Source organism: Oryctolagus cuniculus, chromosome 14 (assembly GCF_964237555.1).
Source record: "Oryctolagus cuniculus chromosome 14, mOryCun1.1, whole genome shotgun sequence".
Classification (NCBI taxonomy): Eukaryota; Metazoa; Chordata; class Mammalia; order Lagomorpha; family Leporidae; genus Oryctolagus; species Oryctolagus cuniculus.
Genome location: NC_091445.1, coordinates 67,210,725 through 67,218,405, shown reverse-complemented (window position 1 = coordinate 67,218,405; position 7,681 = coordinate 67,210,725).

Genomic DNA, 7,681 nt, shown 5'->3' with positions numbered 1-7,681 from the left:
AGCCTCCAAGGCTCCTCCAACAGCAGGCAGTCCACTTAACACGGACATAGTATAAAATAAAAAAAAAAAAAACGCACAGTGACGCAAGAAGAATTAACTATGCCAAGTAACAAACACAGAAATCGAGGGAACAAGATCAACGATGACACTATGATGCCTCCAAATAAACAAAACACCCCAAACCAAGATTATGAAGATGATGAGATAGAAGAAATGCAAGATACGGATTTCAAAAAATTTATGATAAGAACATTTAGAAGTTTTCAAAAGCAAATCCTTGAACTACAGAAATCCTTATTGGACAAGATTGAAAATCTCTCTCGTGAAAATGAAATTTTAAGGAAGAATCAAAATGAAACTCAGAAACTAGTAGAACAGGAAAGTGTGATAGTGAAGAGAAATCAAAATGAAATGAAGAGCCGGCGCCGTGGCTCAATAGGCTAATCCTCCACCTTGCGGCGCCGGCACACCGGGTTCTAGTCCCGGTTGGGGCGCCGGATTCTGTCCCGGTTGCCCCTCTTCCAGGCCAACTCTCTGCTATGGCCAGGGAGTGCAGTGGAGGATGGCCCAGGTGCTTGGGCCCTGCACCCCATGGGAGACCAGGAAAAGCACCTGGCTCCTGGCTCCTGCCAGGATCAGCGCGGTGCGCCGGCTGCAGCGGCGGCCATTGGAGGGTGAACCAACGGCAAAGGAAGACCTTTCTCTCTCTGTCTCTCTCTCTCACTGTCCACTCTGCCTGTCAAAAAAAAAAAAAAAATGAAATGAAGAGCTCAATAGATCAAATGACAAACACATTAGAAAGCCTTAAAAAAAGAATGGGTGAAGCAGAAGAGAGAATATTGGACTTAGAAGATAGAGCACAGGAAAACATACAATCAAACCAAAGAAAAGAAGAGGAAATTAGGAATCTAAAAAATATTGTTGGGAATCTACAGGATACTATTAAAAAAAACCAACATTCGAGTTCTAGGAGTTCCTGAAGGCATGGAGAGAGAGAAAGGATTAGAAGGCCTTTTTAGTGAGATACTAGCAGAGAACTTTCCAGGTTTGGAGAAGGACAGAGACATCCTAGTACAGGAAGCTCATAGAACCCCCAATAAACATGACCAAAAGAGATCCTCACCACGACACATGGTAATTAAACTTACCACAGTGAAACATAAAGAAAAGATCCTAAAATGTGCAAGAGAGAAACGTCAGATTACTCTCAGAGGATCTCCAATCAGACTCACAGCAGACTTCTCATCAGAAACACTACAGGCTAGGAGGGAATGGCGAGACATAGCACAGGTGCTAAGAGAGAAAAATTGCCAGCCCAGAATATTATATCCTGCCAAGCTCTCATTTGTGAATGAAGGTGAAATAAAGACCTTTCATAGCAAACAGAAATTGAAAGACTTTGTGGCCACTCGTCCAGCCCTGCAAAAGATACTTAAAGATGTGCTACACTCAGAAACACAGAAACACGGCCATCAATATGAAAGAAGGGAAAGGAAGAACACCTACCAGTAAAAGAGCATGGGAAGCTCAAAGCATTTACTAGAAAATATTTCCGGGAAAATGGCAGGGCAAAGTCACTACATATCAATAGTCACATTGAACATTAATGGTCTGAATTCTTCAGTTAAAAGACACCGTTTGGCTAACTGGCTCAAAGAACACAACCCAACTATTTGTTGCCTACAAGAAACACATCTCTCTAACAAAGAGGCATGCAGACTGAAAGTGAAAGGTTGGAAAAAGATATTCCATGCCAACAGAAACCAAAAAAAAGCAGGTATAGCCATATTAATATCTGACAAAATAAACTTTAATACAAAAACTGTTAAGAGAGACAAAGAGGGACACTATATAATGATTAAGGGTTCAATTCAACAGGAAGATGTAACTATTATAAATGTATATGCACCTAATTACAGGGCACCAGTCTATTTAAAAGATATGTTAAGGGACTTAAAGGGAGATTTAGATTCCAATACAATAGTACTGAGGGACTTCAATACTCCACTCTCAGAAATAGACAGATCATCCGGACAGAAGATCAACAAGGAAACAGCAGATTTAATTGACACTATTGCCCAAATGGATCTAACAGATATCTACAGAACTTTCAACCCTACATCTACAGACTTCACATTCTTCTCAGCAGTGCATGGAACCTTCTCTAGGATTGATCGCATACTAGGCCATAAAGCAAGTCTCAGCAAATTTAAAAGAATTAGAATCATACCATGGAGCTTCTCAGACCACAGCGGAATGAAGCTGGAAATTAGCAACTCAGGAAACCCCAGAAAGTATGCAAACACATGGAGACTGAACAACATGCTCCTGAATGAACACTGGGTCATTCAAGAAATCAAAAGAGAAATCAAAAACTTTCTGGAAGTAAATGAAGACAACAACATAACATATCAAAACTTATGGGATACAGCAAAAGCAGTATTGAGAGGCAAATTTATAGCAATAGGTGCCTATATCAAGAAATTGGAAAGCTACCAAATAAATGAGCTTTCAGCGCATCTCAAGGACCTAGAAAAACTGCAGCAAACCAAACCCAAATCTAGTAGGAGAAGAGAAATAATTAAAACCAGAGAAGAAATTAACAGGATTGAATCCAAAAAAACACTACAAAAAATCAGCCAAGTGAGAAGCTGGTTTTTTGAAAAAATAAACAAAATTGACACCCCATTGGCCCAACTAACTAAAAAAAGAAGAGAAAAGACCCAAATCAATAAAATCAGAGATGAAAAAGGAAACTTAACAACAGACACCACAGAAATAAAAAGAATAATCAGAAATTACTACAAGGACCTGTATGCCACCAAACAGGAAAACCTATCAGAAATGGATAGATTCCTGGACACATGCAATCTACCAAAATTGAACCATGAAGACATAGAAAACCTAAATAGACCCATAACTGAAACAGAAATTGAAACAGTAATTAAGGCCCTCCCAACAAAGAAAAGCCCAGGACCAGATGGATTCACTGCTGAATTCTACCAGACATTTAAAGAAGAACTAATCCCATTTCTTCTCAAACTATTCGGAACAATCGAAAAAGAGGGAATCCTCCCAAATTCTTTCTATGAAGCCAGCATTACCTTAATCCCTAAGCCAGAGAAAGATGCAGCACTGAAAGAAAATTACAGACCAATATCCCTGATGAACATAGACGCAAAAATCCTCAATAAAATTCTGGCCAATAGAGTACAACAACACATCAGGAAAATCATCCACCCAGACCAAGTGGGATTCATCCCTGGTATGCAGGGATGGTTCAACATTCGCAAATCAATCAATGTGATTCACCACATTAACAGACTGCAAAAGAAAAACCATATGATTATCTCAATTGATGCAGAGAAAGCATTTGATAAAATTCAACACCCTTTCATGATGAAAACTCTAAGCAAATTGGGTATAGAAGGAACATTCCTCTATAATCAAAATAATTTATGAAAAACCCAGGGCCAGCATTCTATTGAATGGGGAAAAGTTGGAAGCATTTCCACTGAAATCTGGCACCAGACAGGGATGCCCACTCTCACCACTGCTATTTAACATAGTTCTGGAAGTTTTAGCCAGAGCCATCAGACAAGAAAAAGAAATCAAAGGAATACAAATCGAGAAGGAAGAAATCAAACTATCCCTCTTTGCAGACGATATGATTCTGTACTTAGAGGATCCAAAGAACTCTACTAAGAAACTATTGGAACTCATAGAGGAGTTTGGCAAAGTGGCAGGATATAAAATCAATGCACAAAAATCAACAGCCTTTGTATACACAAGCAATGCCATGACTGAGAAAGAACTGCTAAGATCAATCCCATTCACAATAGCTACAAAAACAATCAAATACCTTGGAATAAACTTAACCAAGGACGTTAAAGATCTCTACGATGAGAATTACAAAATCTTAAAGAAAGAAACAGAAGAGGATACCAAAAAATGGAAAAATCTTCCATGCTCATGGATTGGAAGAATCAACATAATCAAAATGTCCATTCTCCCAAAAGCAATTTATAGATTCAATGCAATCCCAATCAAGACACCAAAGACATTCTTCTCAGATCTAGAAAAAATGATGCTGAAATTCATATGGAGGCACAAGAGACCTCGAATAGCTAAAGCAATCTTGTATAACAAAAACAAAGCCAGAGGCATCACAATACCAGATTTCAGGACATACTACAGGGCAGTTGTAATCAAAACAGCATGGTACTGGTACAGAAACAGATGGATAGACCAATGGAACAGAATTGAAACACCCGAAATCAACCCAAACATCTACAGCCAACTTATATTTGATCATGGATCTAAAACCAATTCCTGGAGCAAGGACAGTCTATTCAATAAATGGTGCTGGGAAAACTGGATTTCCACGTGCAGAAGCATGAAGCAAGACCCCTACCTTACACCTTACAGAAAAATCCACTCAACGTGGATTAAAGACCTAAATCTACATCCTAACACCATTACGTTATTAGAGAATATTGGAGAAACCTTTCAAGATATTGGCACAGGTGAAGAATTTCTGGAAAAGACCCGGGAGGCACAGGCAGTCAAAGCCAAAATCAACTATTGGGATTGCATCAAATTGAGAAGTTTCTGTACTGCAAAAGAAACAGTCAGGAGAGTGAAGAGACAACTGACAGAATGGGAAAAAATATTTGCAAACTATGCAACAGATAAAGGGTTAATAACCAGAATCTACAAAGAAATCAAGAAACTCCACAAAAACAAAACCAACAACCCACTTAAGAGATGGGCCAAGGACCTCAATAGACATTTTTCAAAAGAGGAAATCCAAATGGCCAACAGGCACATGAAAAAATGTTCAAGGTCATTAGCAATCAGGGAAATGCAAATCAAAACCACAATGAGGTTTCACCTCACCCCGGTTAGAATGGCTCACATACAGAAATCTACCAACAACAGATGCTGGCGAGGATGTGGGGAAAAAGGGACACTAACCCACTGTTGGTGGGAATGCAAACTGGTCAAGCCACTATGGAAGTCAGTCTGGAGATTCCTCAGAAACCTGAATATAACCCTACCGTTCGACCCAGCCATCCCACTACTTGGAATTTACCCAAAGGAGTTTAAATTGACAATCAAAAAAGTGGTCTGCACCCTAATGTTTATTGCAGCACAATTCACAATAGCCAAGACCTGGAACCAACCTAAATGCCCATCAACGGTAGACTGGATAAAGAAATTATGGGATATGTATTCTTTAGAATACTATACCGCAGTAAGAAACAACGAAATCCAATCATTTGCAACAAAATGGAGGAATCTGGAACACATCATGCTGAGTGAAGTAAGCCAGTCCCAAAGGGACAAATACCATATGTTATCCCTGATCAGTGACAACTGACTGAACACAAAAAAGGAAACCTCCTGAAGTGAAATGGACACTATGAGAAATGGTGACTTGATCAGCATAGCCCTGACTGTTAATGAACAACTTAATACATTATCCCTCTTAGTATTTTTTTTGTCTGTTCTACTTAATATGACTGGTTTAATTCTGTAATTATCACACAGTTATTCTTAAGTGTTGAAAATTAACTGAAATGTGATCCCTGTTAAACATAAGAGTGGGAATAAGAGAGGGAAGAGATGTATAATTTGGGACATGCTCAAGCTGACTTGCCCCAAATGGTAGAGTTAGAAACATACCACGGGATTCCAATTCAATCCCATCAAGGTGGCATGTACCAATGCCATCTCACTATTCCAAGTGATCAATTTCAGTTCACAATTGATCATAATGAAAGGACTAAGAGTCAAAGGGAGCACATAAACAAGTCTAGTACCTGCTAACACTAACCGATAGAATAAATAAAGGGGAGAGTGACCCAACATGGGAAGTGAGATACTCAGCAGACTCATAGAATGGCAGATGTTCTAAATAGCACTCTGGCCTCAGAATCAGCCCTAAAGGCATTCGGATCTGGCTGAAAAGCCCATGAGAGTATTTCAGGCATGGAAAGCCAAGACACTCTGGCAAAAAGATCTCTGTGAGTGAGATCCCAGTGGAAAGAACAGGTCTTCAAAGAAGGAGGTACCTTTCTCTGAAGGGAGGAGAGAACCTCCACTTTGACTATGACCTTGTCTAAACAAGATAAGAGTCGGAGAACTCAAGGGGCTTCCATAGCCTTGGAAACTCATGACTGGAGCATAGAGAGATTACTGATGCCATAAACAGGAGTGTCATTTTGTAAAGTCAACAACAGAAGTCACAGTGCACTTACTCCTCATGTAGGATCTCTGTCCTTAATGTGCTGTACATTGAGACTTAATGCTATAACGAGTACTCAAACAGTATATTTCACTTTGTGTTTCTATGGGGGTGCAAACTCTTGAAATCTTTACTTAATGTATACTAAACTGATCTTCTGTAAAAAAAAAAAAAGAAAGAAAAAAAAAGAAATTATCAATTCCCAACTTGACTCTCACTGGGATTAAACATGACAATAGGTCTGATCTGATTTCATCATCATTTAAAAAAAATCATCTATTATTTTTCACTTTATGTTTCTGTGTGGGAGCAAACTGTTGAAATCCTTACTTAATATATACTAAGCTGATCTTCTGTATATTAAGATAATCGAAAATGAATCTTGATGTGAATGGAAGGGGAGAGGGAGTGGGAAAGGGGAGGGTTGTGGGTGGGAGGGATTTTATGGGGGGGAAGCCATTGTAATCCATAAGCTGTACTTTGGAAATTTATATTCATTAAATAAAAGTTAAACAAAAAGTCTATAATAGCCTCTCCTTCAGATTTTAGCAAATTCAGTAGACAAAAATTGGGCTACTGAGTACATTAATAATATGTTATTTAATTTATGTTACCAGGCATTATACAGTATCTGTTACACCCTGCAAGTGTAACCCATTTAAAAATCAAATATATGAATTCAAGATCAATTAATTTAATGACATGAACTATCACAATCAATAGGCAAATTAGAACAATATTTGACAAGAATTTCTTTTTGTAAAATAAATGAAGAAAAAGAAAACAGCTACAGCAAGAAAAAAAAACTTTATTATGTTTAAGAAAACATCAACAACCCAATGGGAAAATGAGCAAAGAACAGACTACCAACAGAAGCAATACAAATAAATAAATAACCCATAAAGACATTCTATTTTGCTTATAAAAGATATGGAAGACCTTCACTGTCTGTCTCTCCTTCTTTCTGTCTGTAACTCTACCTCTCAAATAAGTAAATAAGTCTTTAAAAAAAGATAAACATAGATAATAAATAACCTTGTATCAGTAAATACAAGCCTTAGTTGGAAAGCTCAGTGCCCTCAAATTAGTTACAAAAGTTCTTTGCATTTCTATTTGTATTTTTAAATTATGCTAAGAAGCTGAGGAAAATGATAATGAAATACTTAAGTTATAAAGCATCCATATGATTGAATGACTCAGCAAATTAAAAGTACAAAATCAAAATATTTTAAAATACTGAGAATGACTCTTATGTATGCTGAGTGGAGGTGTTCAGTCATGCATGACTTAATGACAGGAGTAAATTCTGAGAAATAGGCTAATCCTCCACCTGCGGCGCCAGCACAGCGGGTTCTAGTCCTGGTTGGGGCGCCGGATTCTGCCCCAGTTGCCCCTCTTCCAGGCCAGCTCTCTGCTGTGGCCCGGGAGTGC